Source organism: Aethalodelphis obliquidens, unplaced genomic scaffold, assembly GCF_003676395.1.
Source record: "Aethalodelphis obliquidens isolate GAN/ISIS:26980383/991018 unplaced genomic scaffold, ASM367639v1 scaffold24, whole genome shotgun sequence".
Taxonomy (NCBI): Eukaryota; Metazoa; Chordata; class Mammalia; order Artiodactyla; family Delphinidae; genus Aethalodelphis; species Aethalodelphis obliquidens.
Genome location: NW_020837968.1, coordinates 19,933,086 through 19,960,034, shown reverse-complemented (window position 1 = coordinate 19,960,034; position 26,949 = coordinate 19,933,086).

The window sequence follows — 26,949 nt, the reverse complement described above, 5'->3', positions numbered from 1 at the left end:
CTTAGCTTTTGCTTGTCTGAAAAGCTTTTGATTTCTCCATTGAATCTGAATGAGATCCTTGCTGGGTAGTGTAATCTTGGCTGTAGGTTTTTCTCTTTCATCACTTTAAGTATATTCTGCCACTCTCTTCTGGCCTGCAGAGTTTCTGCTGAAAAATCAGGTGATAACCTTATGGGGATTCCTTTGTATTATTTTTTGCTTTTCCATTGCTGCTTTCAATATTTTTTCTTTGAATTTAATTTTTGTTAGTTTGATTAATATGTGTCTTGGTGTGCTTCTCCTAGGGTTTATCCTGGATGGGACTCTCTGTGCTTCCTGGACTTGGGAGACTATTTCCTGTCCCATCTTAAGGAAGTTTTCCATTATAATCTCTTCAAATATTTTCTCAGACACTTTCTTTTTCTCTTCTTCTTTTGGGACCCTTATAATTTGAATGTTGGTGCATTTAGTGTTGTCCCAGAGGGCTCTGAAATTGTCTTCAATTCTTTTCATTCTTTTTTCTTTATTCTGCTCCTCAACAGATATTTCCAGCATTCTGTCTTCCTGCTCACTTATTCATTCTTCTGCCTCAGTTATTCTTTTATTGATTCCTTCTAGTGTATTTTTCATTTCAGTTATGTATTGTTCATCTCTGTTTGTTCTTTAGTTCTTCTAGATCTTTGTTAAACATTTCTTGTATTTTCTCAATCCATGCCTCCATTCTTATTTCCAAGATTCTGGATCATCTTTACTATCATTACTCTGAATTCTTTTTCAGGTAGATTGCCTATTTCCTCTTCATTTATTTGGTCTTGTAGGTTTTTACCTTGCTCCTTCATCTGTGAGACACTTTTTTGCCATCTTTTTTTTTTTAATGGGTGGGATTGTATTCCTGTCTTACTGCTTGTTTGGCCTGAGGCTTCCAACACTGGACTTTGAAGGCTGTTGGGTAGAGCTGGGTCTTGGTGCCAAGATGAGGACCTCCGGGAGATCTCACTCCAATGAATATTCCTGGTTCGCTTTGGTGTTCCTCCCATTTCCTTGGGCGTTGAGGTCTCCCACCAGTATCCGGCAGGCACCCTAGTTGCGGGGAGATGTGAACTCCGTGTCTTCCCATGCTGCCACCTTGACTTCACCTTTGTCATTTGTTCTTAAGTGACCATATCCACCTCCCTCAGAGAAGACATCAGATGATCCTCCCTCTTCTAGTCGTTTCTCCTAGTTTGCTCTGGGCTCTATGGCACTTGTCTTCTAAGGTTCTCTGTACCTGTCCTTGGAATACAAACAGCTACTTCTGACTTAAGAGGAAGCAAAGCAATTCACACACGATTGGAAGGTCAGCCTGAGAGAAGGAAATGGCCCAATCAAGCCCGCCATAGTCAGCTGTTGTTGGATCACATTTCCACGTAGGAAAGATTGGCATACCAGTCAGAATTCGTGGTTGCAACCAATGAAAATCTCTTCTAGTTGACTTGAGCGAAAGATGAATTTATTGAAAGAATATTGTGTGGCTCACAGAATCAGTGGGAAGGCTGGAGAATCAGGCAGTGAAAATGAATAAAAGTCAAGGGAAGCAAGGTACAGCCGAGATCTTGCCACAGGGGTAATGTGCTTAAAATGCTGCCACTAAGGCTATCACTACTGGACACTTACTTGTCACAGTGCTGCTGGGCTCTGCCACTAGCATTCATTGCCACACTGCTGGACACTCAAACCCACTACTGTCACTGCCAAAGGCTTCTGCTTCCCCACAGGCTGCATGTCCCAGATGGGGCCTTCGATCTGCAGAGCCCAGGTGATGTTCTAGTTTCCTCACTGCTGGGGTGAAGATAGAAACTCTCTGCCCTCTTTGGCTTCTAAAGTAGGAAGTGGAGTCCTGTCTTTCCTCTACTTTGGGGTTCTCCCCAAATGGGGAGGATATTAAAGGCCTAGTAGCCAGAATGACAAATAGGAATAGCGTTTAGGTATTCTGTCAGAGGGCTGCTCGGATGTTGGAGAGGCAGAGGCAGATCGAGGCCAGTCACGTTCAGAAGAGAACTTACCCTCCCCCAACTAGAGAATGCACACTTTCCTTTCAGCCTGGATTCCTAAGATGGGAAAGCTTCCACTAGATTTCTTGATCAGTTCGTAGAAAATCTGCCCCTCAGAATAACTGACCCCTCTTAGTAAAAATCACACTAAATAATAAAACAAGAATGACCATTTTTTCAGAGGAACCGGGAGGCAAATGTAAAATTCCCATGTGACTGTGGGGGCTAGAGTTTGTTGCTTACTCTGTCTGTCAGCCACATGGATGTATACTACTGACCAAGAAAAATGAAGGAATAAAAGGCATTAGAAGGAATTTTTTTCTCTGAAGAACTTAGAGTACAGGGAAGCTGATTAAATAGATTGACATTACCTCAGAGAAAGCCCCTGTTATGTACAGGGAACAGGAAAGGAGTGGAAAGTGTAAACACAGGTCTTTTATTGACTTCCTTCCTTCTTTCTGTTTGCAAATATCCAAATGTTGGGGTTGAGTCTAGAGACCAAGAGATGAGGTCCAAGGACAGAATTGCTGCTCCTCTGACTGCTGTGAAATTATTTTTAAAATTAATTAATTTATTTTATTTATTTTTGGCTGTGTTTGGTCTTCGTTTCTCTACGAGGGCTTTCTCTAGTTGGGGCAAGCAGGGGCCACTCTTCATCACGGTGCATGGGCCTCTCACTATCGCGGCCTCTCTTGTTGTGGAGCACAGGCTCCAGACGCACAGGCTCAGTACTTGTGGCTCACGGGCCTAGCTGCTCCACGGCATGTGGGATCTTCCCAGACCGGGGCTCGAACCCGTGTCCCCTGCATTGGCAGGCAGATTCTCAACCACTGCACCACCAAGGAAGCCCCTGCTGTGAAATTCTTAGATGCCGGACACAGACCCCAAACTGGACTGTGTAGAAGAAAACTGGTGGGATTGACCATTTCAGAGTTTGGAGTCTTAGGAATGGAACTAGAAATCAGTGATTTAAAAATGAGAAAAACCCCTTTGTTTTGGAACTGATGTGGATATGCTTCCATATTATTATAGCTGATCAGCATGTGCCAGAATGAGGGTGACATCTTTAAACCTCAAATCTTGTGTAGGACATCCAGGTAAACTTTCATTTAGATTAAACTCAAAACATGCCACGGCCACTGACTTTGATGTGGCTGAAATTCATCAAGCGTCTCTGTGGTGGAAATAATTAACTTACATCTATAGTATTAACAGATCACTAGCGTTAAAATCTTATTAGCAGGGCTTCCCTGGTGGCGCAGTGGTTGAGAGTCCGCCTGCCGATGCGGGGGACACGGGTTTATGCCCCTGTCCGGGAAGATCCCACATGCCGCGGAGCGGCTGCGCGTGAGCCATGGCCGCTGAGAGGCCCGCGTACCTCTAAAAAAAAAAAAAAAATCTTATTAGCAGCAAATGTTTGTTTCATTAAAGCCTTTTCTAATCAGCAGAGCAACGAGGTTAAAATGCAGCCGTCCTGGGTCTTAATATTAAGATCCTTGAAAATGGAGTTCTCAAGTGGGGGGAACCATGGTTTCTTAAAGTATTTCTCACTTGGAGGTCACCAGGATTTGGGGAGAACTTGAGATTTTTTTAAATTTATGTTTTCATAGAATATAACTTTAGTTCCTTCCTTCAGTTGTTTCTCCAACCAAGGTCTGTGAGAATTTTTTCCTTTATGAGATTTCAGAGTAATAATGAAATTTGAGGAATGTTGATATAGTGGAAAGGACATGGGCTTTGACACATGGGCTCAGACACATCCATGTTCAAATTCTGTCTCTACTTAGACAAGTTACTTGGCGTCTCTGAGCCTCACTTTTCTCATCTGTAAAATGGTGACAATAGCTACCCACAATCTTGTTGTAAAGAGTACATATAAATGACTTAACACATAGTAGGAGCTCCACAAAAGTTATCTCCCATCTTTTTGTCCATTTTTCTTCTCCTCCAAAGAAAGAAGAGAGCGGTTATTCTGACTTTTTAAAAGGAAAGTAAAGAGAACCTCAACTGAGATAAATTTATATTGGAGACCCAGGGATTCAGACAGTGATGGTGTGGTAGGCTGAATAATGTCCCCCTCCCCGACCTCAAGAAAAAGGATAGCCATGTCCCAATCCCTGTAACCTGTGAATATTGTCTTATACGGGAAAAATGGACTTTACAGATCTTGAGATAGGGAGATTATCCTGATTATCCAAGTGGGTCCTAAATGCAATCGTGAGCATCCTCATTAAAGGGAGGCAGAGGAAGATTTGACAGCAGTCAGAAAAGAAGGCAACGTGACCAGGGAAGCAGAGATTGGAGTGATGGTGCCACGAGTCAATGAATGCCAGCAGCCACCAGAACCTGGAAGAAGAGGCAAGGAATGGATTCTCCCCTAGAGCTTCAGGAGAGAGCACTGCCCTGTCAACACCTTGATTTCAGCCCAGCGAGACTGATTAAGACTTCTGGTCTTCAGAACCGTGAGAGAATAGATTTCTGTTGTTTTGAGCCACCAAGTTGGTGGTAATTTGTTACAGCAGAAATAAGAAACTAATACAGATGGTTTGTATGACCCTGTAGATTGAATACCATGGAGACGGGTTGGAAATGGACTGCGCTACCCAGCAGAAATGTAAAAGCTCCCAAGCAAACATTCCAATTCTTTTCCTGGTCCTTGACTTCAAGGCCAACAGTTATGTAGAAGAGAAAATTCTTTTTAAAATGTAGCATTTTTCACACTGAGCGTTGAGACCTTAGTGGGCTGTGAACAGCATATTTTTAAAAAGTAAACTAGGGGGCTTCCCTGGTGGCGCAGTGGTTGGGAGTCCGCCTGCCCATGCAGGGGACACGGGTTTGTGCCCCGGTCCGGGAAGATCCCACATGCCGCGGAGCGGCTGGGCCCGTGAGCCATGGCCGCTGAGCCTGCGTGTCCGGAGCCTGTGCTCCACAACAGGAGAGGCCACAGCAGTGAGAGGCCCATGTACCGCAAAAAAGAAAAAAAAAAAAGAAAGAAAGTAAACTAGGATAAAATGAAAAGCCTGACAGCTAATGTTCTTGCCTCTGTGAACCACGTGCACTCCCACCTTCCCACGCACAGCCATCACACGAGGTCTTTCTTGCAGTCTCTTTCCTCCTCCTGCTGCTTGTGGTCAGGCACCCTCATATGTGTTCTCACTGCACCTTGTGCTTCCTTTGTGAATGTCCTCAACACCATGCAGCCCATACTGCTCATTCGTTCAGCAAGTTTGCTGCAAGTCCTACTGTGTGTCAGGCACTGTGCTGGGCGTTGGTCCTATCTGAGTGCTTGTGTGTCTCCCCACTGGACAGCCATTTCTCTGAGGAATAGTGTTTTAACTGTGTCTCCAGCACCTCCTGCAGTGCCTGGCACACTCGAAGATAGTCAATATGGTTACACACTGTGACTCTAGATTTTAGAATTATTCTTTTAAGCAAATTCAAATGGTGCTTGGGGGAAGGTCACCTAGTATGGTCTTTCTAGGCCTGGGACAGATATTGCTCTGTGGGCTTAGGCCTGATGGGCATAGGCTTTCTAGAAGCATGACCATAGATATCCTCCAATTGGGCTTTCACCTTTTCGTAGCCCCTCAGTAGGATTGGACACATTTTCTCTCCTCTCCAAGTCACCCCTTGCCACAGTATCCTGACCCTTTCTAGAGGGGGAATCACGTGACTGGTAAAGACGTGGAAGGAGTGCTTTGTGCACCTTGGAGGTGGTCCTAATTGCAGGACCAGGTGGAGAAGCTAGCCAAAAATAAATCTCGGGTCATTCAGGAATTTTTAAAAGAAGAGGATGCCTAACCTTCCCAACTTAGACACTTTTGCTAATTTATTGTAATATCATCATGTCCTTAAGACATCAAACATGAGTGCCAAATCATATTCATCAGTGTCTTAGGCAACGACCACACATGTAAAATATAGACGATGATATCACGGTTGACTCGATATGATCACAGTCTTGTGTGTAAACTTCCTTTCTAGGCATTCAAAGCACACAGTAGACATTATCTGGTTGTTTTTCCCAACACTTTTGCCAGCTAGGTAGGGAGCAGGTATCTTACTCTCCTCCTCGCACAGATACGTTGATAGCTTTCCTGGGAATTATTTGTCCAAAACCCCCTTGATAATAAGAGCAACTGGAAGGAAAATGACTGGAGGCTTAATTTAAAAAACAGAACTTCCTGTTGAGGCAACTTCAGGTCACAATGCTGGGATATTTCTAATTTCAAGCATTCTTGAAGCAAGGGAGCATAAAGCGTTAGTTATTTCTCTTTATTGTGGTTGTATAGGAGCGAATGGGGTAGCAGATAATTTAATTAAATCAATTCAACTGTTGGTATTTTGTGTTCAGCGTCTACAGGGAACTTCAGTGTTTGTTTTCTTTCCATGACGGCAGTGGTATCACCAAGCATAGCTCAATAAAGCAGGGCATAAATGTGATTCTATAGCAATTTTTTGCTATTAGAGGCAATTCTACTATAGTGATGAAAACATTTAGAGTTATAAAGGTCTGAGCTGGAGTACCATTTAACCAATGGCTATGAGAATAAGAAAAGATCATATATGTAAAGTGCTTTATAAACACTAAAATACTATAGAAAAACAAGCTATTATGAAGCTAATGGACCACTAAAATTATGATGCCTAGTGCAGGTTATATTTTCTTCCAATGGGGTCTATTTCCAATGGGTCAGTGGTGCAAGGAGCCTTTAAATCTGTAAATTATCATCTTCCTGGAAAATCAGGAGAAAAGAAAATGAAGAGTGGAAAGGAAGCCTGGGGCTATAGGTATATCAAAATATAAAGAATGTGTCAAATATGAACTGTAGTCTATATGGTGGAATTCAAGTATCTATACACCGTAGGGGGCAGGAAGCTTGAAAATACAGCTTTCCTATGTCTCCTGGAATGTGGACCCTTTGTTCAGGATCTACGAGGTAAAGCATTCCATAGGAAGTATTTGTTTAATTGTATGTAGCCAGAACTCAGCTGGGGGTAGGCCAGATTCCATCGCGTAATGTTATGGCGTGTAATGTTATTGCTTCTTCAACCAAGATACGTGCACACTTCAAGCCAAGTGCAAACCCACGAGGTTTGAACTCCTAACCTTTAAAATACAAGGCAGCTACTTTGGCCACCAGGCATCCCCGTTCCTGTTTACCAGGACTGGGAGTTCTCATCAGGCAGAGCCCCGTCTATTCCATGACCCTAGCAGAATAACATTGAGAAACTCAAAGGAATATCCATTTTAAAATAGTGTCTGTGGTACCAAAAGGATTCTGAAGCTCTGAATCAGCCCCTTACCTCACGGCAAAATTTACAGGCTTGCAGAGTTAAATGAGGATCAGATTGGAATGTACGGGCTTCTGTTTTTCTGTAATGACACGTTGTGAGAAGGAAGGCAATTTTCTTGGACATTCCTCTAAAACCAGTGCACTTGCAGTGGTTGTTTTTGGTTTCCAAAACCAGCCAAAACAGACCCAGGGCCCGTGCTGTCCTCTCTGGGTGCAGGACTCTGGGCCACCTAAGCCACTTGTCCAGGGATTGTAATCAAAATCATTAATCGTGCCTCCCGTTGGGCATGTGTTAGCCCCTCCTCAAAGCACTCAGAAAGTGGACTTTAGTAACGCATTCTTTCTCTGAAGTCATTGAATGATAATATACGAAAATCGATTCTCTAAAATACAATCTTAGACTTTGGCTGCACCCATGAGTTGAAAGAATTTTGTGAGGAAAGGAAGAAAAAAAGGAAAGAAATGTGCCTGTTTCTCATATCTGATGATGAAAAATCCATATACTATAACCTGAAAAGGAAAAATAAACAGAGTCCGTGAAACTCTGTGGCAAAGAGGAATGAAAATGTTCTTTCAAAAAAAAACAACAAAAAACGGAACTGTGTTCTCTGCAGGTTTAGCGGCAACCTTTGCCAAAATCTGCTTTCTGCAAACTTTCCTCTAGACCTGGCTCCCACCAGCAGGCTTGGCTGCGGGAGAAAATCTTGGATGACTGTGGTTTGGAGTGTGTGAATGTTAAAATCAGACATCGTTCCCTTTCTTTATAACAACAACAAGCCTTTGGTTTTGGCTATATTCGTGCTGTTTTCCGGTGCTGCCTTGTTTCTTTTCTTGCTACAGGTTAGAACTATTGACGTGCTCTTGATATTTTCAGTTCATTCTCTTTTTGGCCACCACTTTCCCCTTTCTTGCAATGCCCTTGAGACGCTAGTAGACTCTATTTGCTTGCTGAAATAAAGAAATGACCGAATGAGTGTGAAATGATTCGTGGAAGCCACCCAGAAAGTTGGAAGAAGATTCTGAATTAGAACTTAGAATTTCCTTGTCCTCTCAGGTCTGTAAACCTGGTCCACTGGGCTGAGTTTTTCTAAGACATTGAGGCCCACTGATGCATGCTGATCCACAGATGTAAAGTGAGGCTTCAAACTGGTAGTCAGCGCTCTGTAGAGTGACTAGATATGAAATACTTTAATACAGTAATTATCACCTGCTTGGGCAAAGTTATAACTTAACATTGTTTTACCATGGATTATTCTAATTTACAACATGTTATAATTCAGATAGAACAAGGCCAATATTCAACCTAATCTCATCTATGAAAAGATTTGCTTAACAAACAACAAATATATTATAGGGACTATGTCTCATGTCATATATCATATGTCACATACTTAAGAATAAGACACAGGAGGGGCTTCCTTGGTAGTCCAGTGGTTAAGACTCCATGCTTCCACTGCAGGGGGTGCGGATTTGATCTCTGGTCAGGGGACTAAGGTCCCCTATGCCGCGCGGCACAGCCAAAAAAAAAGACACAGGAAATAACAGAATCGATGATTAATGTATTGTGGGGAACTATGTTTTCAGGAAGCACCACTATACAATAATCGTCGATCCTGTTATTTCTTGTGTCTTGTTCTTAACTCTGTGACATATGACATATGAATGAGACATAGTAGTCATCTCATAGAACAGACATAGGTAGTCTGTGTAACCTACCATATTACATAGCAGCTGTTGCAACTGAAAAAGCACATGCCAGGAAAAGGGCACATGCCGAAGTCATTTTCACTGGATCTTGGAAGTAAGCAGATCTCTTTATGCTTTGGTATAATGTAGAACCAGAATGTGCATAGCTAGAACCAGAGAACATGTTGAAGAATCTACGTAAAGGAGCAATGGCAGACTGAGAGACAGAGACTGCTCTGGAATCATGTAAAATGCTTCCTGATGCCAGGAAGATTTATTGATAGAGGAGGGCATAGGATGTGGGACAGTGTGGGACACAGAAAAGAATCTATAGATGAGCAAGAACCAGGGACAATGGAAGGATCAGGAAGGACCAGAGCAGAGATATTTCCCTTGGCCATACCTGTCTAAAATGAAAACCAGAGCCACATCATATATTAGCTTATTGCATGCATACATTTGTCTAAGTTACCTGTTTACAGTTGTTTTGTAATGTTGGTGCTTTCTTTGCTTTCTGCTGATTTCATAACATCAGATTAAAACCATCTCTTCTTGTATTAATAAAGATTGATATTAAGCATTTTAGTTGAAGATGGCAGATTAAATGTATACATTAGCCTTCATTCCCTTCTAAACTGTTCTAAAGTATAAATAAAGGAATTGGGATGGGGGGGCATAAGCCATAATGAAAGAGAGAATAGGACAAGAGAAAACAAAGATGAAATTTGGGGTACTGGAAAGCACCTGGTCAAGTGATAGCTACTTGGGAAATCTGAGAATGCCAAATTTTATAGCAGTGTTTGGGAAGCTGAAAAGCAACCCGGTTTACACTGAAGTGGTGACTGGAGGGTCTTCCTTTTTTTTTTTTTTTTGGAGGTTCTTCTTGAAGTGAGGTTGAAGGTGGGCTACAATCAACGGATTGGATAAAAAAAAGCAGTTAGATCAATGCATGGATATATAAAATGTGATATATCCATACAATGGAATATTATTTATCAAAGAAAGAAATGACGTTCTGATTCAGTACACAACATGGGTGAATTGTGAAACATTATGCTAAGTGTGAAAGAAGCCAGATACAAAGGACCACATACTGTATGACTCCATTTATATGAAATGCCTACAATAGGCAAATCTATAGACATAGAAAGTAGATTAATGTTTGCCTAGAGCTAGTGGGAGGTAAAATTGGAGCGTTTCTGCTAATGGAAATGAACTTTCTCTTGGAGGTAAGAAAACATTCTGAGATTGTTTGTGGTGATGGAGGCACCACTCAGTGAATATACTAAAAATCATTGAATCGTGCACTTTAAATGGGTGAAGTCATATGGTATGTGAATTATATTTCAATAAAGCTGTTTTTTTAAAAAAAAAACAATTAGATGTCCATATTATCTCTCTCACCCAGGAATATGTTCTCTGGGCCAGAGAACACCAGACATAGTTCAGGATGGGGCTACCATATTAAAACTAGAGATATTAGGTGAAATTTTACTCACTGAATGTTGGTACATGTATTACCTCTTCCCTTAATCAGCTCCTGGTCTACTGGCAGCCAGGCTTAGGCCTTCCATCTAAGTAGAAAATTGGAAGTCTTCTCTGAAGAATCTGTCCAGCCCTTGAGAAAAGATCTAATGATACTGACATGGATGGGGCAGGGGGCGTCCTCTAATGAAGACTCTAGCCAGATCACTCTACAGTGATACTGGTAGCTAAGAAGCCCCACTCATGTGTATGAAGATTTCAATCTGTTTCTTAGCATCCTTTTCTTAAATATAAGTGGACATCTAGAGGTCACCAGACATTTGAGGAAAGCTTCTAAAATACGAAAGATAGAAAACAAACAGGAAAAGCAACTTGGATGAAACAGAGATGATGAGAGGAAAAGAGTATTTCCAAAGAAAGGCTATAATTAATATGCTCAGAGTGATAAGGGGAGATATTAAACACATGAAATAAGGACAGTACACTATTTAAAAGTAAAGAAGAAAGAAAGATTCAGGCAAGTTTCCCAGAACATAAGGGTATGAATTTCAAATAGGAAAGGCCCACTGAATATCTAACTCATTGAATGAAAATATCCTCGCACCAAAGCCTGTCAACATGAAATTTCAGAAGACGGAAGACAAGGGAAATATTCTACAAGAGGAAAAAAACAGATACTATATAAAGAATCAGGAATCAGAATAGCATCCCACTTCTCAACAGTCTCACTGGAAGCCAGAATACAAGGGAACAATGTCTTCAAAATTCCGAAAGAAAATAATCTAAAATCTAGACTTTTATACGTAGACAAAGTATCAGGCAAGTGTGAAGGTAGGTTAAAAATATTTTCAGACATGTAAGCACTCCCAAATTGTTCTTCACTAAAAAGGGGAGTAAACCAAAAAGAGGAAGACATGGGATCTGTGAAACAGGAGATCCAACCTGGAGGGAGTTCAGGGAATTCTCAGGAAGATGGTAAAGGGGGATCCCAAGAGGACAGTTTAGAGAGTAACCAATCCAGATTGAAGGGGATCAGAAGTTTCCAGGAAAGACTTCTTCAAAAAGATGAAATTAATGGAGTACTTAATGTGAGTAACTCTATTGAGAAGATATTTGCACAACTGGGGAAGAATTTGGAGATGACTCAGTCATAAGTATACTAAAAAGTAAACACATTTGAAAAACAAACAGACTATGGAAAATAAAATGTTTGGGAAAGAAAAAGTCAACATAGTATACCACATTGCTTAGCTGTTAATCATACCATATAGTCAAAATAGTATAAACACTGAATATCAAAATAAAATTAGGTTTCAACTCTATTGTAGAATGGGAGTTGAGGAGAGAGTGGATACAGGGGGAGAACTGTGATGTTGAGAGAGCACTAAATCCTCACTTTCCAACGTGGGAAGTTAACAGATAATGTTGGAACTGAAAAATCAAAAAGTTGCAATATAAGCCTAGTTTGTAGAAATATGGAAATAATTGCTAGAAGAATCAGTTGAAAGGGTTGCCACTAAGGCATAGGAAACGAGGGTGGATTCAAGAAAATGCTGATTTTAATACTTACAGATTACTTGATTTTTTTCAAAATTATGTGCAAGCATCACTTGGATAAAAAGAAAAAAAAATTAAATTAAAACTCAACAATAAGAACTTGAACAACTGGATTAAAAAATGGGCCAATGACCTTAACAGGCACTTCACCAAAGAAGATATGCAGATGTCAGATAAGCACATGAAAAAATGCTCCACAACAAATGCAAATTTGATGGGGAGCATCAAATTTAAAACATCAATGTTTTAAATTTAAAACAAATGGGAAATACAAATTTAAAACATTGATGACATACCACTACACATCTACTGAATGTCCAAGTCAGGAACACTGGTAACACCAAATGCTGGTGAGGATGTGGAGCAACAGGAACTCTCATTCATTGCTGGTAAGAATATGAAGTGGTATGGCCACTTTGGAAGACAGTTGGGCAATTTCTTACAAAACTAAATATATTTTTACTAAAAAAACCAGCAATTACATTCCTTGGTGTTGATAACTTACATGCACACAAAAACCTGCACACAGATGTTTATAGCAGCTTTATTCATAATTGCTAAAAGTTGGTTACAACCAAGATGTCCTTCAGTAGGTGAATGGATACATAAACAGTGGTACATCCAGATAATGGAATACTATTCAGCACTGAAAAGAAATCCTGTATGATTTCAATTATATGACAGTTCTGGAAAAGACAAAACTTTGGAGACAGGAAAAAGATCAGTGGTGGCCAGGGGTTGAGGGAAGGAAGGATGAATAGGCAGAACATAGAGGATTTTTAGTGCAGTGAACTATTTATTCTGTGTGATTTTATAATTGGTGGGTGCATGTCATTATACATTTATACATTTGTCAAAACCCAAAGAATGTACAACACCAAGAGTAAACCCTAATGTAATCTATGGACTTTGGGTGATTATGATGTGTCAGTTTAGGTTCATCAATTGTAACAAATTGTTCATCAATTGTAACAATTGTAACACTCTGGCAGGGGATGTTGATAATGGTGGGTGTGTGGGCACAGGGGGTTTATGGAAAATCTCTGCACCTTCTGTTCGATTTTGCTATGAGCCTAAAACTGCTCTAAAAAATAAAGCCCACTGAAAAATAAATAAATAAAAAAGAAAATAGAGATGGGTACAACCCCTGCCCTAATGAAGTATAGTTGCTAGCATGTATTACATTTGAAAAGAAGAAAAAAATCATAAGTACTTTTAAAACATTTTTTAAAAAGTTGATTCTAGAACTTGGTGTACTGGATGTGGAAAGACCAAACAGGCAGAATGGTGTCTGAACACAGCCTGTTCCTGCCTGGGCGCACCGTACACGGTCCTCATAGAGCAGGGCCCTTAATCCCCACATCAAATGAGAGTAGGGATGGCTTTGAGAGCATTAAAACTACGCAGAATAAAATAAAACCTTTGTACCAGATAGGTCTTAAAAGAAGTTAAGTACAAACACATTGTTTTACAAATGAAAATACTGTAGCTCAGAGAAATTAAGTAAATTAAGGGTAGAGTAAAATTCGGTGGTGGAATGTGTTTTCAATGCATCATCTCACAGATACCCTAAGATGTATGGGATATTAGTGTCCTTGCTTTACAGATGAAGAAAATGAGAGGTGAGAAATTTGATCAAGTTCCTACAGCAAGTTAAATGGCAGAAGTCAAGTCTAGTTCCAGAACATGTGGTCTAACCTCTATGCTAGACTCCCTTCTTCAGCACTTGTCTTCATAAAAGTAAATCTACTTAGTGGTGGATTACTTGACCATTTGTTTTGCATCTTAGTCAAACTCAGGGAAGTTCATTCACTTCCTTGGTTTGTTTTCTATGTTTTCTTTCCAGGATAAATTATTCCAACTTTATATTGTTATAGAAGTACTGTCATCAAAGGAATTGTGAATTTTTTTCAGTCACAGAATCCTAAAAGCTTCAATGGTGGGAATTCCCTGGCAGTCCAGTGGATAGGACTCTGCGCTTCCACTGCAGGGGGCATGGGTTCAATCCCTGGTCAGGGAACTAAGATTCCACATTCTGCATGCTGCATGGTGCAGCCCAAAACAAGAAAAATTAGGAAAGCTTCAATGGCAACAGCCACTCCAATCACCCCTTTGTACGTGTCCAAAAGGTTTAACCTTAAAAGGTTTATCTGAAAATGTGATCTTGTTTTCATTCATTTATTTATTACTTCTTTCAACAAATATGCATTGAGTACTTTCTGTGGGCTAGACCTTGGGTATACAGTGAGCATAATAGACATGGTCCTTACATTCATGGAGCTTACAGTCTAATGGGGAGAGATAGACATGAAATAGGCAAACAGCTCAATACTCAGAATTATGTATGTTAAGAATCTTAAACAACCTGTGGGGGGACTTCCCTGGTGGCACAGTGGTTAAGGATCCTCCTGCCAATGCAGGGGGCACTGCTTTGAGCCCTGGTCTGGGAAGATCCCACATGCTGCAGAGCAACTAAGCCCGCAAGCCACAACTACTGAGCCTGCATTCTAGAGCTGGTGAGCCACAACTGCTGAGCCTGCGTGCCGCAAATACTGAAGCCTGCGCGCCTAGAGCCTGTGCTCCGCGACAAGAGAAGCCACTGCAATGAGAAGTCCATGCACCACAGCAAAGAGTAGGCCCCACTCGCCACAACTAGAGAAAGCCTGCACGCGGCAACGAAGACCCAACACAGCCAAAATTAAATAAATAACTAAAAATTTATTTTAAAAAACCCAACAACTTGTGGGACCAAAGTGTGGTAGTTGAGGAGGAGAGGGGTAGGAGATAAGGTTGGAGAATTAAACTGAAATCTGATCATGTAGGCCCTGTATGCCATGTAAGCTTGTTTCATTTTCTATTAAATCCTGTGGAAAACCAGTACAGGCTTTAAGGCATTTTAAATGATCTCTCTGCCCATTCTGGGGAGCACAGGAGGAAAGGGCAAGAGAAGAAGATGGGATAGTGCTTAGGAGTTCAGCTGCAGTAGTCCATTTGCGATGGTGAGAGCTTGGAGATGGAGAGATACAGACAGATTTGAGAAATATTTCGAAAGTGGTTTCAGTAGTATTTGGTAATGGGTTGGCTGTTATGAGCAAAGGGGAGGGAGCTTGCAGAGATGACTCCTAGGTTTGTGGTTTTAGCAGATGAACAGCTGGTAGTTTCACTTATTTAGATAAGGGACATGGGAAGAGGAGGGTCAATAATTCAGTTTTGGGATAAGTTGAGTTGGAGTTGCCTCTGAGATATCTGAGTAGGCAGTTAGATATCAAGCCTGGAGCTCAGAAAAAAGGTCTGGGCTGGAGATAAAAATATGGCAGTTAACAGCATTTTGGTGATTTTTAAAGCTATGGGACTGGATGAGATCCCGCAGGGGGGAAATGTAGAGAGAAATGAGCAACAAGCGCCAATAGGAGTGCTGAGTGTCTCTAATAATATAGGCTTAGGAAGAGCTGGCAGTGAGACTTACATTAGCCCAAGCTTAGGAGAGAGGAGGGGACAGCACGGCCGCCAGAAAAGCCGAGGAGAGAGTGTTTCAATAATGGTACAAGCAACTATGCTGAAGGCTGCTGAGAGGTCAAGTTGAGGTCTGGAAAGTATCTACTGGATTTGGCATTATCACAGTACTGTGCAGAAGCTGAGTCCTATCCACGCAGAAAACCTATTATGGGCATCTCCTCCTAATTCTGTGTGTAGCGATGACACACTGATAGTTTGAAATCAGCCGCGGGGAGAGTATTGACAACATGGAAGTTGACAAACAGTACATTTTTTTTTTCCTGGAAAGCTAGTTGTTAAACATGTACCAGCATGACACTGGCAATGTGACTCCATTTATAGTAAACTGAAGGGGAAAACATGCTTCTCTGCTCTCTCTGGTCCCATCAGAAAGTTTTCAGAACATTTTTCATGGAAATGAATTCTCTTCAAAGAAACAAGCTGAATGTCCGAACTTCCTTTGAAGTGGGCTTTTACCTTGGCCACGGGACTTTCTAAAGTCTCAGCCTTTTAGTCACTAACCTTCACAAATATGATGCAGACCAACAGGAAAAAAAATTCGGTGTGGTCATATGAAGAATTTCTTCCAACTCTGAGATGCTATTATCCTGAGTTGGCTGCAAGAAATTCCAGGAAGCATAGCAGTAAACCACATTTCATTTACTCCTGGGTTTATTTACTTGGTAAAAATAATCATTAGAAGATTCCAGAATTCAGGGGTGAAGAGATGACATTTCCCCCATCTTTCTTTTTCATTAAAAAAAATTGCTTGTTATGCTATGAAAATGTAGATAAGAAAATTAACTGGAAGTTGGAAAGTGTGGTATTTTCAGTATCATGACAACTGAATTAGATCATTAGATAACCAAGTTAATTGTTAGATAATCAGGTGTTAAGATAAAAGCATTTAAAGAACCATGCTTTTGACATTGTTTTAGTTATGACATGTCACCACAGGCTAAATACTGTCCTCATCTAAGAGGGAACTAAAGATTGAACTGAATGCATTACAGAGTCTTTAGTTCACTGAAGAAGTCAGCACGCAAACCTAGTCCAAGTAGCTCTGAAAGTTTGTTCTTTGACACGTCTTTACTCCAAACACATAGCAATGATAAATGAAATTTATCAAGCTTAAAAACTAAATAAACACTTCTGCGGCCCAGAATTGGGACAGAAATACAAAGCTCATGCTGAGCGGAAGCCACAAACTTACTGGGCTCTAGGTCTGGAACCAGGCAATGTTAGCTGGAGTTTGGCTCCTCCAGGGTAAATTAAAATAAAAAAGTTCCATGCCGAGATGGGAGACTGAAGCCAGGTTCACCGCTTGAAGCCAGAGGCAGAGGCAGCCTCCTCCTATTCATGAAAGGAGGTTGAAAAACATGTTATTCCTGCCTGGGGCTACAGCTTTTAGCAAACTGTGGACTTAGAGGAAAGAGAGGACACAGATATAACCTTGTGACCAGGAAAGGGAGCAGTCCATTGCCTGGTTTGGTGCCTGGATCTGTGCTGTCCTCAGTCACTGTGGGCTGGATATCTGAAGCTCTGTTAGTAGATCTGGGTCTGAACTGAGGTCCACAGAGCCAAATGCAGAAGGAGGGCAATCACAAAACCACTAGACAGGAAGGAGAAAGCACACTGGGGGTTGAGGGAAGAAGAGAAAGAGAGACAGAGGGAATGCAAGCCTCATCTCAAAATGAGCTCTTCAATCAAAACCCAATGCTAAGAAAGATAGCCAACAAAACAAAAGTACATAATTTATTACTGTTGAAACTAATGTTATGGAACCATCTGAGAGAAGATTTAAATATGTTTAGAATGCTCAAAAAGATATGTGAAGAAATAACTCTAAAAAAAAAAAAGAGCAAGACATTGTGAGGAAAATGCCAGCATAAATGAAATCAGAATGGATGGATACTAAAAAGAACAACTAGAAATCTTGGAAGTGAAAAATAGCGTCATCAGAATAAAAATTCAACAGATGAGATAAGCTCTAGACTGGAAATAGTCAAAGAGAATATGAATGAATTGAAGATGATGCTGAGGATTTCACCCAGGAAACAGGACAGAAAGACAAGAGACAAAAAAAATGTGAGAGAGCAGTTAAGAGACAGAGAGGACCAATTGATTGGCTTCAACATAACGTCTACAAGGAGTTCTAGAGAATGAGGATGAAAGGAATGGTGAGGAACCACTATTTGAAGAGGTAATAGCTAAGAATTTTCCACAGTTAAAGAAAGATCTGTGATCTCAGATTGACGAGCCATATAAAGTGCCAAGCAGGATAAACATAAATCCACACGTCTTAGTGAAACTGTGTAACATCAAAGATAAATATAGAACTTAAAAGCTGTTAGAGGGAAAAGACATATCACCTTAATAGAAATGAGAATTTGATTGATAGCTGACTTTTCATGTGTAGAAACCGATGCCAGAAGACAATGAAATAATATCTTTATAGTCCTGAGGGAAAATAGCTGAGAATATAAAAATCTTATATCTCTTTAAACTATTATTTAACAGTGAGGGTCAAAGACATTTTCAAAAAGACAGTGATTTAAATATTTTCACTGAGAGACCCTCATGAAAATAAGTAGCAAGAATGTGTTTCAGCAGGGACTTCCCTGGTGGTCAAATGGCTAAGACTCCGTGCTCCCAGTGAAGGGGACCCGGGTTCGATCCCTGGTCAGGGAACTAGATTCCACATGCTGCAATTAAGAAGTTGGTGTGCTGCAACTAAGTTGGCGTGCTGCAGCTAAGATCCCCCACGTGGCACGAAGATCCCTTGTGCGGGCAACTAAGACCCGATGCAGCAAAATAAATAAATAAATATTAAGAAAAGAATGCATTTCAGCAAAAACAAAAGAGAACAGAGATTGATAATGATAAACAGAGAAATTGATAAATTAGATTAGTAAATTTAATTTAATTTTCTTACAAAACTCACCATTTTTTGCCTTTATTTAAAGGATGAACTCTAGACAAAACTCTGAACAAAAGTGAAAAAACTAGAGGGGGTAAAGAATGGGAAAAGAGGATGAGAATTACTCAAGGGGAAGTTAATATATGCTAAGATCAGTTTCATGTCAGGGAAAAGGATAAAAATACTGAATAACTTTAGATGTTCTCAGAAAATGGAATAGTTAAGTATGTATGTTAGTTTGAGGATGCCTACTAGAATAAATAAAATACCATGTCTTACTCCTAAGCCAGCAGAAGAGGAAAAAGGGAATGCAGAAAATATTTTCAATGCAAGAGAAGGCAGGAAAAGTGGGGAAAGAACAGCAAAAGATGGTAAAAATACAACGAAAAGAGAGTTAAAAATAAGTTCAAATATTATCGTTAACCTCAGCAAACATAAATGTGTTAAAAATTGATTTAAAACAAAGATATTATCAGAATGCATAGAATACCAAAATCAGTTATATACTACACACAACAGACATATCTAAAACAGAACCATTTGGAAAAATAAAAAATATATAATAGAATATGATTTGAAGTAAAAAAATATTAACAAAAAGAAAGTTGGTATAGAAATCTTAATACCAGATGCAATAGAATTTAAAAACACAAAAATTAATAAGGATAAAGAGGTACACTACATGATAACATGATATATGTGATATGTAACAGTCACAAACCTGTAGGTACCTCAAAATACATAAAGAAACACTTTCCATATTATAGAGAAATTTACCAGTCCAGTATCATGGTAAAGAATTTTAACACACCTTTGATAGACCAAACAGAATTTTTAAAATTAGCAACTCCTCAGAATATTTGAACACCAAATTTAAAAGTTTGAGCTAATACGTAAATCTAATGCATGTAATACTCTGAACAAAGCAAATAAAAAATATATACAGTATATTCTTTTTCAGTATCTATGGAACTTTTACAAAAGAAATGTATCACCTACTAGGTTAAAAATTAGTCTCAGCAAATTAAAAAACAATCAATAGCAAACATAGTCTGACTATAATTCAATTAAATTGGAAATCAACACTAAAAATATTTAAATTTCTGCATACTTCAAAACTTAAAAATTTACAACCAAATAACTCAAGGTTAAAAAGGAAATCATGGGCTTCCCTGGTGGTGCAGTGGTTGAGAGTCCGCCTGCTGATGCAGGGGACGTGGGTTCGTGCCCTGGTCCAGGAGGATCCCGCGTGCCATGGAACGGCTGGGCCCGTGGGCCATGGCTGCTGAGACTGTGCATCCAGAGCCTGTGCTCCGCAATGGGAGAGGCCACAGCAGTGAGAGGCCCGTGTACCGCAAAACAAAAAAAAGGAAATCACAATGAAAATTACAAAAATCTAGAGATAAAAGTATATCCTTTTTTTTAATTAAGAAAAAGATTGAAAATAAACAAGGTAAGCATTCAAAATAGAAACTGGAAAAACGATAGAGTAATAAACTTAGAGTAGAGAAGGAAGGTACATTAGTTTCCTAGGGCTGCCATAGCAAAGTACCACAGACTGGGTGGATTAAAACAACAGAAATGTATTGGCTCACAGTTCTGGAGGCCAGAAGTCTGAAATCAAGATGTAGGCAGGGCCATGCTCCCTCTGAAGGGGAGGAATTATCCAGGCCTCTCTCCTAGCTTTTGGCACCTCAGGTGTTCTTTGGCTTATAGATGCATCACTCTAATCCTATCTTCACATGGCATTCCTTCTGTGCATCTTCACATCGTCTTCCCTTTGCACCTGCGTCTGTGGCCAAATTCTCCTCCTCTTATAAGGACACCAGTCATGTTGAATTAGGGACCCATTCTACTGCAGTATGACCTCGTGACAATTTAACTAATTCCATGTGCAATGGCCCTACTTCCAAATAAGGTCACATGGTGAGGTACCAGGGGTTAGGACTTCAACATCTTTTGGAGGAAGGGGGACACAATTTGATCCATGACAGAAAACGTGAATAAAAATAAGAGCATAAAGGCTGAATAGAAAGCAAAGTCATAACAGAGTAAATAAATACAACCAAAAGTTAGTTCTTAGAAAAAAAATCTAATAGGGATACACAGTCTTTAACGAGACTGATCAAGGAAAACAAGGCACAAATAAACAATACTAAGAATCATAAAGAGGGTACAACCATGCATGCAGAACAGAATCACAAAATCACAAATCACTGTACTATAAAACACAGAATAATATGGATAACTTTAGGCCAACCAATTTGAAAACTTAGATGACATGGGTAATTTTCTTTAAAATATATGTTAGTAATTCACTGCAGAAGTTGAAGGACCCATTTGACATGTGAGTTCTTATAGCAGTCTTTCACTTAAAATTGATCCTGACTAAATGTTAACTCTACCTTCTGGAGTTCATGTTTTAGAAAAAGAAAATAAAGCAAAAGGAAAAAAGAACATGCAATTGAATTTGTCAAACAAAAGCTAATTCCATTCTCTTAATTATGGTACCTAACAATTAACCTTATCTGGTTAATTTCATACAGTAATGACAGTCATCTATAGCAATAGAAAAAGTGACATCAGTCTGGATTTAAGGGTTCTTGAACAAATATAAGCATGGATTTCAGCCATATACATACAAAATTCACATTTAATTAATTTTAAAAAATTTTTTAAATATTTATTTATCTATTTTTTGGCTGCATCGGGTCTTAGCTGTGGCACACGGGATCTTTCGTTGTGGCATGTGGGCTCTTCATTGCAGTTGGGCTCTTTGTTGTAGCGCGTGGGCTTCTCTCTAGTTGTGGTGCACAGACTCATTAGTTGTGGTGCATGGGCTCAGTAGTTGCGGCGTGCAGGCTTAGTTGCCCCACGGCATGTGAGATCTTAGTTCCCTGACTAGGGATCAAACTGGTGTCCCCTGCATTGCAAGATGGATTCTTAACCACTGGACCACCAGGGAAGTCCACACATTTATTTTTAAAGCAAATTCTATAAATCTTGGAGAGAGTAGCATTTCAATCTATTTTAAAAACTTGGATGGGTAGATGATTACATAATATCTCTATTTATAATAGCTATGTCTCTTCCCTGGGCTTATATTGGATCTTATTTTCAGGTTTTTAGGTGAACAGTAAGGGACTGAGAAATGTGCCCTTAGCCAGTAGGGAGCTGTGGGGTTAGAAAAACAATTTCCAGGAACTTTTAATTTTAACCACTAAATAAATATTTCAGTATATTTGTACACACAGAGCATATATTTTTACCTACTCTAATCTTTCTGTGTGGATATAAAAATAAATGCACAAGAAAATGATAATGGAACTACTGACAGATGCTTTGGTACAGCTGCAAAATGAAAATACTTCTCTCTATATATTCATAATCGCTCTAGAGATAGAGATCTATAAACCTGCTGAGCTGGTATTTCACTTATGCACTATTTTCTGTCTGCTTCTTAACAAGGGACTCCACATTCCACATATGCCCCACATTTTATTTTAACTACCATGTTCTTGGCTTTGCTCTTTTCATGTCAGCTTTATCCTTTAACAGCCTGTTCAGTAGTGATTTCTCAGCTTCAGACTCTGACTTACTTTTCTTCCCCCTCAGAAATGTCCTGTAATTTTATTTCTTGCTTCCCAAAGTGTGGCTCTCACTCATATTTTCCATGAATAAAACCTTTTCCCAGAGGGGACCAAATTAATGGAGTCATCCTCTAGCTCCACTTAAAAGCCATATTTAAATACAAATACTATTGCTTCCATTTGTTTGGCTTTACTTCTCATATTTAATGTGAACTATTAAGACATAACCAAATGAAACCACAAGAAACTCTGAATAGGCAAAGCAATCCTGGGAAAGAACAAGGCTGGAGGCATCACATGTCTTAATTTCAAACTATACTACAAAGCTGTAGTAATCAAAACAGTATGGTACTGGCATAAAAATAGATACATAGACCAATGGAACAGAATTGAGATCCCAGAAATAAATCCTTCACATATGGTCAACTAATATTTGAAAAAGGAGCCAAGAATACTCAGAGGGGAAAGAATGGTGTCTTCCATAAATGACATTGGGAAACGGGATAACCACATGGAAAAGAATGAAATTGGACCCCTATCTTAAACCACTCACAAAAATTAACTCAAAATGGATTAAAGACTTAAACACGAGACCCAAAACTGTAAAATTCTGAGAAGAAAACATAGGGGAAAATCTCCTTCACATTGGTCTTGGAAATGATTTTTTGAATATGACACCAAAAGCACAAGCAACAAAAGCAAAAATTAATAAGTGGGACTACATCAAACTAAAAAGCTTCTGCAGGGCTTCCCTGGTGGCGCAGTGGTTGAGAGTCCGCCTGTTGATTCAGGGGACACGGGTTCGTGCCCCGGTCTGGGAAGATCCCACATGCCGCGGAGCGGCTGGGCCCGTGAGCCATGGCCGCTGAGCCTGCATGTCCGGAGCCTGTGCTCCGCAACGGGAGAGGCCACAACAGTGAGAGGCCCGCGTACTGCAAAAAAAATAAATAAATTAAAAAAATTTAAAAATAAAAATAAAAAGCTTCTACAAAGCAAAAGAAACAAGCAAAACAATGCAAAGGCAACCTATGGAATGGGAGAAGATTGTTGCAAATCATATATTTGATAAGTGGCTAATACCAATATATGTAAAGAACTCATAGAACTCAATAGCAAAAGTGTCAAACAGTCACATTAAAAAATGGGCAGAGATACCAAATAGACATTTCCCCAAAGAAGACATATAAGTGGCCAACAGGTACACGAAAAGGTATTCAACATCACAGTTGTCAATGCAAATCAAAACCACGAGATATTGTCTTACATCTATTAAAATGGCTATCATCAAAACGACAAGAGACCCACATATTGGCGAAGCTGTGGAGGAAAGGGAACACTGTTGGTGGGAATATAAATTTATATAGTCACTACAGAAAACAGTATGGAGGTTCTTCAAAAATTGCAAATAGAACTACCATATGATCCAGCAATCCCACTTCTGGATATATATACACAGGAAATTAAAACAGGATCTTGAAGAGATATCTGCACTCCCATGCTTATTGCAGCATTATTCAGAATAGGCAAGATATGGAAACAACCTCAGTGTCCATGAACAGATGAATGGATAAAGAAGATGTGAGATATATATATATATATATTATTCCAATGGAGTATTGTCCAGCCACGAGAAAGAAGGAAATCCTGCCATTTGCAACAACACGGATGGACCTTGAGGGCATTATGCTAAGTGAAATAAGTTACACAGAGAAAGACAAACACTGTATCTCACTTATGTGTGGAATCTAAAACAGCTGAACTCATGGAAGCAGAGAATAGAATGGTGTTTAGCAGGGGCTAGGGAGTGGGGGAAATGGGGAAATGTTGGTCAAAAGGGACAAACTTTCAGTTATAAGATGAATAAGTTCTGGGGATCTAATGTACAGATGGTGATTCTGGATAATAATAATGTATAATATACCAGAAAGTTGTTAAGCGAGTAGATCTTAAATGTTCTCACCACAAAAAAAATAAGTGGTAATTATGCGATGTGATGGAGGTGTTAGCTAATGCTGTAATGGCAATCATTTTGCAATATATAAGTGTATCAAATCACCATATTGGACACCTTACAAATGTACACGATGTTGTATGTCAATAAGGTAGAGTGGGGGAGGCATTACCAAAATCTAGCTTTTGTTTTTGTGATGGTGGCTTCTTATTCTTGCAAACAAACATTTTTGAGTTGTCTTAGAGTTACATAATGCCCAGGAACAAGTTTTAAGATGGGCGTATAGTGACAGCACCTCAGCATTAATTAGACTATTAGATTTCTTGTACATACAACCATCTGTCCCTGTGCCTTTGCTTGCATGGGACACGCCATCTGGAAATTTGGTTTCTCCTTTGCTACCCTTACTCAACCGATAAAGAAACCGAGGCCTGGAGGCTGACTTACCCAAGGCCACATAGTTAGTTAGGGCATAGCTGAACCTAAAGATCATCTCTGGCCTCTTGGTTCCCAGGGATTATTTTCTACCACACCCACTGCCTTTTCAAGGTTCTGCTCAAATAATGCCTTATTTCAGAAGCCTTGCTGAAATCTTCAAATAGAACTAATCTGCCCCTTCTTTGAACTCCTACATGTTTAATTTTATTCCCCTAAGGATACTTATCACTTTAATTTTTTTGTGACAGTTGTTTGTGCTCACATCTTTTTTCCCCCAGGTATTCAGCTCTTTGAGGACTGGAATCTGCTTGATTCACTTTTATGTCTATCACATTCCCCAGCCTTGTATTAATAGCTGCTCAATGTCCATTTGTTTAAAATAATTAAACCTCTTTTGGATTTTGGAAACCTTGTGTCCACAGAAAGCATAAAGAAAGCAGCTGCAGCAATATGCCAATGGCTGGGGGAATCCTTTCAAGCTTCCTTCACACTTTGATGGTTCTAGACCTGCATTGTCCAAGAGAACTTTCTGTAATGATGAGAATGTTTGATATTTGTTCTGTCCAATACGGTACTACTAGCCACATATAGCCATTGAGCATTTGAATGTGGCTGGTGAGATTGAAGAAATGAAATGTTAATTTTACTTGATTTTAATTTATATTTAAATAGCTACATGTGTCTATTGGCTACCGTACTGGACAACACAGTTCTAGACTATCTTGGCACCCCATTTTGATAAATCTACACGTGTTGTCTCTTTGAACTTTGTCACACAATTGCCTGTTTAGTGAGAAATGGTATTGTTGTTCTCTAGGCTCTGAGCTCCGAGATTCTACACACTTGACCTTCCTCCTTCCCCACTTTCCTCCCCAGGAGAAAGATGAGATTTATAAAGCTTTTCTTAAGCACTCCAATCTTCACTAACCTCCCTTGCCTCAGATTATGACTACATCTCTAAGGTATTGATATAACACTTAGATGGTATATGTCATTTGCTGCTGTTTTGAATTTTAGTATTTCCTAAATAAATTATAAACTACTTGAGCACAAAGACCATGCATTCCACATCTTCTGGATCCTGCCTGGTGCCTTTTATGGTGCTAGTTATATCGTAAATATTCTATACATATTGATCAGTTGCTTGATTGAAGGTAGTGAAAGGGAATCTGGTATGAGCAAGAAAGGACAGTACCTGAGACATAGGGAAAAGGGCATGTCGATATCGTAAGATTTACTTAGCACCCTAAAGACTAAAGATTTTTAGAATTATTTCTCTTATTCTTATAACTGTTTTAGCAAATGCCCATTAGTATTATTTTCCAGTCATCTAAGGAGCTCAACTCAAAAAAACCAAAAAAATTAAAAAAAAAATTTTTCTGAGTACCCATGTGGCAAAAACTATGCTATCCATTCTGAATGTATTCCTTCCTAATAGGGTCTTCTATCAAAGGAACTTTCTAACTACATTTATGAGCTTCATTGTAGAGCATTTACTGGAAAACTGAGAGGTTGCTAGATGTCCAAAACAGCACATCTGGTGGAACCAAAATTAGAATTTGGCTGTATATTTGTTCAAAACCTCCCCTAGAAGGTAAGCTCTCGAATGTGTACAAGGCTGTGCTTCTTTGGTGGATGAGGAAATCAAGGCCAAGGCGTTAGTGTTGGTTCACCTTTCCCTCTTCCTTAAGCACCTAAATTATACGTTGGCAAGATTGGGCTCCTGCAGGAATCCGGATAATGGCAAAATTCCTGCTGGCCACACCCTGTGTGAGACCACAGTGAGTCTTAAAGGGGCTTTGGCAAGAAGATGGAGGAAATTAATGATAGCTGCAAAGTGAGAAGGCCCAACCCTGGAATTCTCTCTCCTGTAGAGCCACACTGCCTGCCTGCCTATGCTCCAACCACTAGCTCCCAGTACCCCAAATATGAGAAGAAAATAAGGAGCCAGCAGGGAGTTGTCCTTGCGGGACAAGAATTTCAGCTGGCAACTGTTAATCACATTTTTCCAGCTATTCTGACATGTGTTATATAAGGGAACCAATTCCAAGACAAAACAGAAAACAAAATGCTCTGACTACAGAAGTGCAAATGTAGAGTACATTGGAGCCGACTTCTCCTTTTAACTTCTTATTTACATAGGATGGATTTGTTTAAGCAAATTTTTTTTTACTTCCATGAAGTTACAAATCAAGTATTTTATTCCCCTTACTATCTATTGTTCATTTTTATTTCTGCTAATTTCCATACGTTTAAAATATGTTTTCAATTTGCTGAAAATATTTATGAATCATATGCACACATGCATATGTACAATAAATCATTTTTATAGGATCAATCAAATCTGGCATCTTTTGTAGCTCACAGTAGTTCAAGAGTTCGAGGCCCCAGCCCTGTTTTGAGCTGCAATTTGTTGCTCACAAAATAGGTGGGTCAAAGGTAAAAGTTCTGTTTAAAGTCCTTTGACAGATACATCTAGATTTAGTTGTAAGTAACATGGAGGAAATAACTTCTGTCTCAT